This window comes from Scleropages formosus, chromosome 10 (genome assembly GCF_900964775.1).
Source record: "Scleropages formosus chromosome 10, fSclFor1.1, whole genome shotgun sequence".
NCBI lineage: Eukaryota > Metazoa > Chordata > Actinopteri > Osteoglossiformes > Osteoglossidae > Scleropages > Scleropages formosus.
Window position 1 is genome coordinate 20,604,660 of NC_041815.1, and position 8,919 is coordinate 20,613,578.

Consider the following 8,919-nt stretch of genomic DNA (forward strand, 5'->3'; position numbering starts at 1 on the left):
GGAATAGGCCGACCGTCGAACGTCACCGACCCCCTATTGAGTGACGCGAAACCCGAGAAAAGAGTTTACAGCCATTAGTGTTACGGTGGAGATGCTCTCTTTAATGCATCTACTGCTCCGCTCCGCTACTCCCCGTAATCACGCAAACCGAGTTGCCCTGGAACGGTGAGCAGCCATAGGATGCAAATGTGTTTTCTGTGCAGAAAATATTGTTATTAACATCGGAGACTGTTCTTTAATTTGCCTGTCGGAAATGTGTGCGATATTTGAATAACACTCGCTATAAATCGACTCAACTTTGCCATTTGAGATTCTTTATTTGTATATTTTAAATGTAAACTGTCCGTGTCACAAAGGGATAAACTATTAGTAAAAGTATAATAATGCTATGAAAGGAATTGTATTTAGACTGATAATGATAAGAATAATAGTTTTCGAGTTCATGGGAGTCTATATTAGTAAAGCTATAGATCTAGTCGTTAGCAAAGTCTGAACTATGATCCATTTGCTCTGTGGTAGCGCCAGGTTCCACTGGGGTTGGGACGATGACAGCATAACCCCCCCCCCCCCCCCACCACCACCACCACCACCACCGCCATGTGTCAGTAGTGGTCTTACCATCAGTTAAGTTCCCTTTTACTCCAACTCCAGACCACCACGTCCTGCCAGATTTTGTGAAATTTAGAGAAAAAGCTGTACTTGTCGCATATCACTAGATTCTTCTGGACTTCTGCAGAGCCCATGAAGACGGATCTGCTTCCGGTTGGCCAGACTCTTGCTAAAAACTGAGCTGCATGGCAACAATCGCTGAGCCCCGAACCGCAGCCCATCATCGCCTCACGTGTGCTAACAAACTACTAAATGGGTCAGGGGGCCGGGCCGCCGAGCGCCAACTCCCAAGGGGGCCGGATCGAGGGGAACGCGCCGCAGGTACATGCTGTATATTCCATAAGTCCGGGGAATCTCCGCCGTAGCGAGTGGTCTTCATTAGTCATGGACCCTTCGATCAAACTTTCTTTCCTGTAATGTTATTCTTCGTCCGACTGGGATGAATAAATGTACAATTAAGAAAATAAAAGGATCCGCTCATTTCCCGGTGACCTAGTACTGGGACTCTAAATATATGAGTTTGACTCACTCAAGGGGTGCAAAGCAAAGTCCAGAGGGCTGAGTAAGGAGAGCCGCTGGAACCGTCAAAGCCCAATGTCCTGCGAATTTATCTCACGCTCCAACAGAGGGACCGTGTTGCCCGTGCTGCGGAGATGTTCTACAGCCCCAGCCGAGGCATCGACTTACAGCCCTTCTGTGCACTTTCTCTCTCCTCCTCACTCTCTTGCTCTGCGGCCTGGGAGAGAGCGGTGGAGAGAGTGGCGCTGCGGTCACGCTGGGGTTGGGCGTGCCTGGGTGGATCAAACCGCACCATCTCTCATCTGGTGATCAGGTTCCGCGTTGGCCCCCCCGTCCCCCCTAACCGAGAGGCCCCATTGCCTGCAGAGGCTCCCGTCCAGCTCCACATCCTTGTCCCAGTGCCATACGCCATGTCACTCCTGGCACAGACGTATCTGGGTGAGGAGCGGGAGCTCTTATCCCCCCCCACCCTGCAGACGCGGTTCACATCCGGGCAAGAATCAACAACAAAAGCACAACTCGAGAAACGTAGACGTGTAAATCGCTGTGTGTTTTGCTTTGATGTCACTTTCAGTACATGTTTGTTGAATGTCCAAGTGGGGTTTTTTGTGGTTTTAAAACTATTGTCAAAAATGGTTGTGATGAAAAAAGCTTTATTTAACAGGACTGATTTATCAGAAGGAGCTGGGAGGAGGGGAGTTGTGTAAAGGTCTCAAACATGATGGTAAGCTCTGCGCAAGTTTATATCGCTGTAATCTTGACCGTATGGTTGCCGCGGCAATGGAACCACAACACTGATGTGTGGGATGCCATCATGAAGAAGGAGGATGCAAAGTGGACTCGAAGGGGCAGAGCTTCAGCTCTGCTTGGACGGTAGCAGATCTCAGCCCGCAGTTCAATCTTCCAGATGAACAGAAGACTGGCATCGTCTGTGTCAAGGGACATTTTTTTTTTGCGGAAGATGCTGGAACAGAACAAATGAAAAGACACACACAAAACTGGTTACATTTGAACTGCAAGCCTAGGAATGCGCTATGGATTGGCATTTGAAGAACATGAAATAAAGTAAATAAACAGATATGCAGATGTTGTGTGTGATTTGGCGTGAAAGTTTTTCTGCCAGTGCATTCATTGGATTTTTATAGATGCAAGATGTTCTGTATATCCTGCACCAAACCCACTCACACACACACAACACACACAAACAAACAAACACAAACACCGCAGAATTGACACCACAGGCAAGCGGTGCCGGAATTGCATTGCACACCGCCCCGAACACAAATGAAATCCAATCATTTATCCACTCTAAACTGCACATTGCGGAGATGCTGTTGCAGCTCTGAATCACTAACAGTCAATAAAAACGTGAGATAGAAAACATTATTGCAGAATAAACCTTTGTTGTTCCATCTTAAGGTTTTTGGAGTTCCCTGGCTGATACCTCCTTCCAGATTATTTTCTTATGGCTCCTACCGCTTCCTAGGCAGCGTCTCTTTCTCTGGCCCACGTACCCCTCCCCACCCCCTTCCGATCTCCCATGTCTCCGTGTCCCATATTTCCGTGTAACTGCACTCTAGTTAGCCTTTCCTGATACTGCAGCACTGCTATTTTCCTCTCCATTTGCCCCTCTAACACTCTCCCTCTCCGTGTCTCCCTACCACTCTTTGCTCTCCAAAGGTAATAATCTGTGTGTCACTTCTGACTGCCCAGCTTAACTGCTCCCACTGGGAAAAGGAGAAAAAAGAAAGAGGGTGGTGGTGGTGGTGGTGGTGGTGGGGGGGGGGGGTGGCTGAGGAAACAAGGAGTTTGGAGGGGAGGGAATCGGAAACACGGGAGAAGGAAGGAGAGAAGAAGCCTAATAGCAGACCACACTGGTCACACCTCAGTCTACGGACTGATGAGAACAAAGGATGAAGGCAGTGCTGCCTGTCAATACATTCTGCTTATTATTAGTGTGTGAGAGTGTGTGAGCGGAGTGTGTGAGTGGGTGCCTCTGATTGTCTATCTGTGAGTAATTTTTTGTATGCATGTAAATTATCTAGGCTTATTCTAGGTCCATTGTGCTGGCTTTTGCTGGCATGTGCTTGTGGGATTGTTTGCGTGCGTGTGTGTGTGTGTGTGTGTGTGTGTGTGTGTGTGTCTTTCACGTTTCTTTCAGCCTCGTGGCACACCTGGTTGCACACGAGCCTCTTCTGCACAACAGGTGGATGAATCCTCTCGTTGCACCTCCGTTCGGCCTGCAGATGTTCAGAAGCGGTCAGTCGAGTGGAGCTTCTTCACACATGTTCACCACCAGATCTTTTGTCTACATTTCCAGTGGCCCTCACCTCTCCTTCCAGCCCTCCCTCATCATCGTTCTTCTCTTTCTTGTTGCTTTTAATAGCATTGCCATGGAAGTGAAGTGGCGTTGCTAGGTAACTAGCTGGCGTCTGGAAGAGTGTTTGAGCGGCGGTTTGACCACCAAACGGAGCAGCGGAGTAGAAGAGAGTGCGTCAGTGTGTGATGACTGTCCCTGTGTGTATGTGTGTGTGTGTGTGTGTTTGGGGTGACCGCATCTGTGTGTATTTATGTGTGAGGACTGCGTGTCTGTGTGCGTTCCAGCGCAGGAGCCTTCGTTCATGTGTCTCTGTATAAGCGGAAAGTCTATAAGGATGCGTGTGTGTGAGATGGTGAAACTGTGCGCTATTGCTTAGGTGACAAAATGTTGCAGAGATGCATTTGTCCACAAAAACACACTCATATTGTTTGTAGATGCACATTTGTTATAGAAATGTGCTGTCCCCATGTGCACATGCCTGTGCGTAAATGACATTTTTCTCTGTATCCCCTGACAAGCCTTTACACAGCCGCTACTCCGGCATTGTATGCGAACGCTTGTTTGTGTACCTTATTATTAAAAAAAAAAAAAACATTGTAGGAGGTTATCAGGATTCATCTATCCTGCGTTTTATGCACCTACTCGAGCGACGAACATCAAGTGGAAAGTAAACTAGGTTCACCTGAGACTTTCATGTCTGCAGCTATGTCTCTTTCTCCTAATGTAATGCACAAATTTGTATTTTCGCTGAGATGTACGTCGCTTTGGAGAAAAGCATCTGCTAAATGAATAAACGTAAATGTATCTGTTTGTGTGTGTGTGAGATTTTGTCCTAGGACAGCGTGTTCAGACTAGTAGTGCACTTACTAGCGGGGACACCTGGTAGCGTAGTGGTTAGAAGTGTTGCCTCTAGATCCAAAGGTTACAGGTTTAAACCTCATCTCTGGCTTTAGTACCCATGAGTAGGATACTTACCCTAAACTGCTCTGCTCTATAAATGAGTAATTATGTAATTAGCTTAACATTGTAAATTGCTTTGGAAAAAAGCATCAGCTAAAGGAATAAATGTAAATTTTCTTAGTGTTGATAATATATACAGGATAATGATTTGTCCTTTGGTTGCTACCCAGTCCAATCCTATCCCGGTTTCCTCCCCACTGGGGTTAAAGGTCCTCTTACTGTACAGAGGAGATGTCACAGGTGTTGTTCTGTACAGAACAGTTTGAGATCATCATAAGGACCCTGGGACACGCAGAAAGACCGTAGTAAAACACACACACCGTCTGAAACCGCCTGTCCCAAGAGGGGTCGCAGCAAACCAGAGCCTAACCCAGCAGCTTAGGGCATAAGGCTGGAGGGGGAGGGGACACACCCAGGACGGGACACCAGTCCATCATAAGGCACTCCAGGTGGGACTCGAACCCCAGACCTGCCAGAGAAGAGGACCCAGCCAAACCTGCTGTGCCCTCCTCGAGCAAGCTACTTACCCTGAATTACTCCTGTAAAATTACCCAACTGTATAAATGGGTAAGTAATTGTGACCTTAACATTATAAGTGGAGAAACGTGCCAGCTAAATGAGTGAATGTGACACAGTAGATGAGATGTGGCTGCGACGAGTGTGTGCTGTCACCACTCAGTCACCTGTTGTGGGGAAGCAGGGTGTACCAGGGCGCACGGCCCACAGCTCCCCTCACAACAGGGCAAGGCGGAACAGCCCCATGGGCGGAAACCGGAGCTGGGAAGCTACTCCGCTCCTCCAGTCACCGGTCCTTCACCAGTAAGATAATGTGGATTTAGAACTCGACCCGACAAGCGTTTCGCCTCCAAACAACCGGAAATTACGTTCTTGGCTGATTTGGCGACATCTGGTGGTCAGTTGAAGCTACTGAATCACTGCATCTTGGGAAGGAAACTTTTTTTTTTTTCACTAAACGTGAATAAAAAACGTAAACAGTTTATTCGTTTAGCGGACGCTTTTTACCTATTTATTCAGCTGGGTAATTTTACTGGATGAATCTGGGGTAGGTGCCTTGCTCAGGGGTACCGCAGGCGGGATGGGACTTGAACCTGTGGGGTCCAAGGCATCAGCTCTAACCCTAACCCTATTTGCTGCCTCTTACAAGTTATACTCAATAAAAGCTGAATAAAACACATGACCCTCCCCTTCTTAACAGGTTAGGTTCAGCAAAAAAACCTGGCAACACTTAAATAAATACTCTGTAAGAGTTCTGTGTAGGGGGGTGTGATGGCGCTGCGGGTTTGGCTGGGTCCTCCTCTCTGGTGGGTCTAGGGTTCGAGTCCTGCTTGGGGTGCCCTGTGATGGACTGGTGTCCCGTCCTGCGACCCCTGTACGGGACAAGCGGTTTCAATCAATCCGTTCCATGCATCCACTATCCGTGAGCTCTTGTGCAGGGTCAGCATGTGTGGAGCCTTTCACAGAAGCAGTGGTGGGTGTGAGACAGGGTATTCCCTTCTGCACTCCACAACTGTATTACAACTTACAATAGTTTACCCATTTATACAGCTGGACAACTTTATTGGAGCAATTTTAAGGCAAGTACTTCGCTCAAGGTTACTACAGTAGGTGGGATTCAAACCTGCAACCTTTGGGTGGAAAAGTAGTCGCTGTAACCACTACCTGACCAGCTACCCCAGCTGTACTGTTTTGCATTAACTTTACAATTTAAAATCAGAATTACTGACAATAAAAAACAGGTGATCTCTGCAACGTCCCATTCAATGTCAATGATTGATTCGTCATGGCTGTAAATTTGCTGCTTAACACGTCCAAGACATAATTTGGTTAAAAAAAAGTTTAGTTCATCTCAGGATTTTCCTACTGTTTTGCTGTTGGTTTGGCTGGCCATTACGCAAGAAAGCATTTCTCCAGATCAAACCCCGATGGCATCCTTATTTTATCGCAGAATTGTTTGCATGTGTTTTTGTATTTATGGGTGCGGTGGCGCAGTGGGTTGGCCTGGGTCCTGTTCTCCGGTGGGTCTGGGGTTCGAGCCCTGCTTGGGGTGCCTTGCGACGGACTGGCATCCCGTCCTGGGTGTGTCCCCTCCCCCTCCGGCCTTACGCCCTGTGTTGCCGGGTAGGCTCCAGTTCCCCGCGACCCCGTATGGGACAAGCGGTTCAGAAAATGTGTACGATTCGTCATATAAACTTTTCCAGTGTTCATCAGCTTCAAGCCACTTTTAATTGGCTTTTTTCTTTATAATTTACACAGACAAGAAAAGCTTAACTGGCGCCCTGTCCTGAGTGTGTCCCCTCCCCCTTCGGCCCTGCACCGTGTTGCCAAGTGAGGCTCCGGCTCGCCGTGACCTCGCTTGGGACAAACGGTTGTTGGCAATGGATGGACGGAAGAAAAGCTTAAGGTGTTCCTTGATTTATTTATGGGTTAAATTATGTAAAAATCCTGGATATAGCTAGGGCAAATAATACTTTTGAACTCTGAGATGCGCTGAAATTAATTTACAACGGCTGAAAACAAAAAACACCTTTTCTCGAAAAACCCCTGTTCGGTGTTGACTGTTGTGAGTCATTCCGTGAACATGTGTAACGCTCCTCATCTTGTCGTTGATCACTGAAACTCAGGAACACCAAACTCGGGCTGCAAACACTGTGGAAATGAATTGAGTGAAGGGAGTCACAAATTTTATTCCATTCCTTTTCTTTCCGGGTGCATTTTACTGCCAAATAATGGCTGAATGCATAAATTCGGGTCACTTTCGCTCCACAGCAGACAGAAATTTTAGAAAACCGAAGATTACGAAAATGCTATTAAAATAAATTAACTGGGAAATGTCAGTATCTTTGAAAATTCATAACTGAAAGGTTTGTGACTCAAGAAGCCAATGTACATTCCACCCAGTCTCCTAAAATGGGGACCTGCGGTTGACACAATGGCACAGTGAATAGCAGCGGGGTGGTGTGAAAGGACGTGGGTTCGATCCCCACTCAGTCTGTGTGGAGTCTGCATGTTCTCCCCGTGTCTGCGTGGGTTTCCTGTGGGTGCTCTGGTTTCCTCCCACAGTTCAAAGACATGCTGTTCAGGTTCACCCCTAGTGTGTGAGCGACAGAGAGGGCGTGTTCCACTGATGTGTGGATGAGTGACCCAGCGTAAGTAGTGTATCTAGCAGTGTAAGTCACCACGGTGAATAAGGTGTGTGGGCTGGTAACACTACATAGAGTTCATTGGAAGTTGCTTTGGAGAAAAGTGTCCGCTAAATAAGTACATGTAAAATCTCTGCAAGTAATTGAAATGAGTCAACATACATCAGTGGTCCATTGTCCTTTATTCACACATCCATGAGTAGCCTAATCATTCGTTTAATTATCGGATTGCTACACTGACTTCATTTAGCCTCCAGCTTCAGTGGAATGGATCAGACACTCAATGAAGGAACATCAGTCAACTGTCCAACAAAGGTAATGGCTTGTTTTGTTGGTTCATTTGCATCATATATACAAATATACACAGAGAATCCCTGGGGAGAGGTTAATAGTACCAATAATTAATAATCTTTTTTCAATAATAACAATAATTTTAATAAATATTCTGAATGTTTTCAGTCACTCAGGGGAAACAGTAAAGGGCTCAGTCAATTAGATCCTGCTACTAAAAACCACCTCATCCAAATAATAACAATACAATATATGCAAAAAATAAAAATAAAAAACACAGATTTCAGAAAAAAAATCTGTACATTGTACATCTGCTACTTCATGATGTGTTCTTTTTTTTTTTTTTAATTTTAAAAATGCCAGTTCAACTCAACCACACAGCTGGTAACACATAATAAATAGCTCGTTCTCGCTGCCGAGGGCAGTGGGGTAGGACACAGGGCCCCTGTGCGTGAGAGCGGGAAACCAAGCGGGTTCCTTCCCGTGCCTGTTTGCAGCGCCACGTGACGCAGGCGAGTTCTTCTGTTTATTTTGTTTTGTTCATCCGATTCTCTCCCTCTCTGCTCCTTTTTGCTGACTAACCAGGCCAGCACAGAGAGGGGACCCGGGGTAAGCGTCGGCCGCTTCCGTGATCTGACAAGGACACCTGATAAGTGGTGCCAAACAGGTAGTACAAGTTGTGTTTGGGAAGAGGCCACACTGCCCTTCCCTTCCCTTCCCTTCCCTTCCTTCCCTTCCCTTCCCTTCCGTCTTCCACCGTTCACCTCGCGGCGGCAGGAGCTCCGTCCTGGATCGCTGATCTGCGATTCAAAGTGCAATTTGAAAGTCACGTCTGACAGCTGACTCCATGGCTGCAATGAGGGTGAATGTGGATGTGCTTCTCCTGCCCTCCTCCCCACCCAGCAACATCACACACTCCGCAGAACCGGGTTACGTCATCACTAATACACCTAAGGCATTCGCACACTGCGTCTGCTGAAATGCTGTCTATTTCTGTTGGTGTGACGTCAGTATCCGCAGGCAGTCAGAAAAAAAAAACTGCACGCACAGAAACTATAT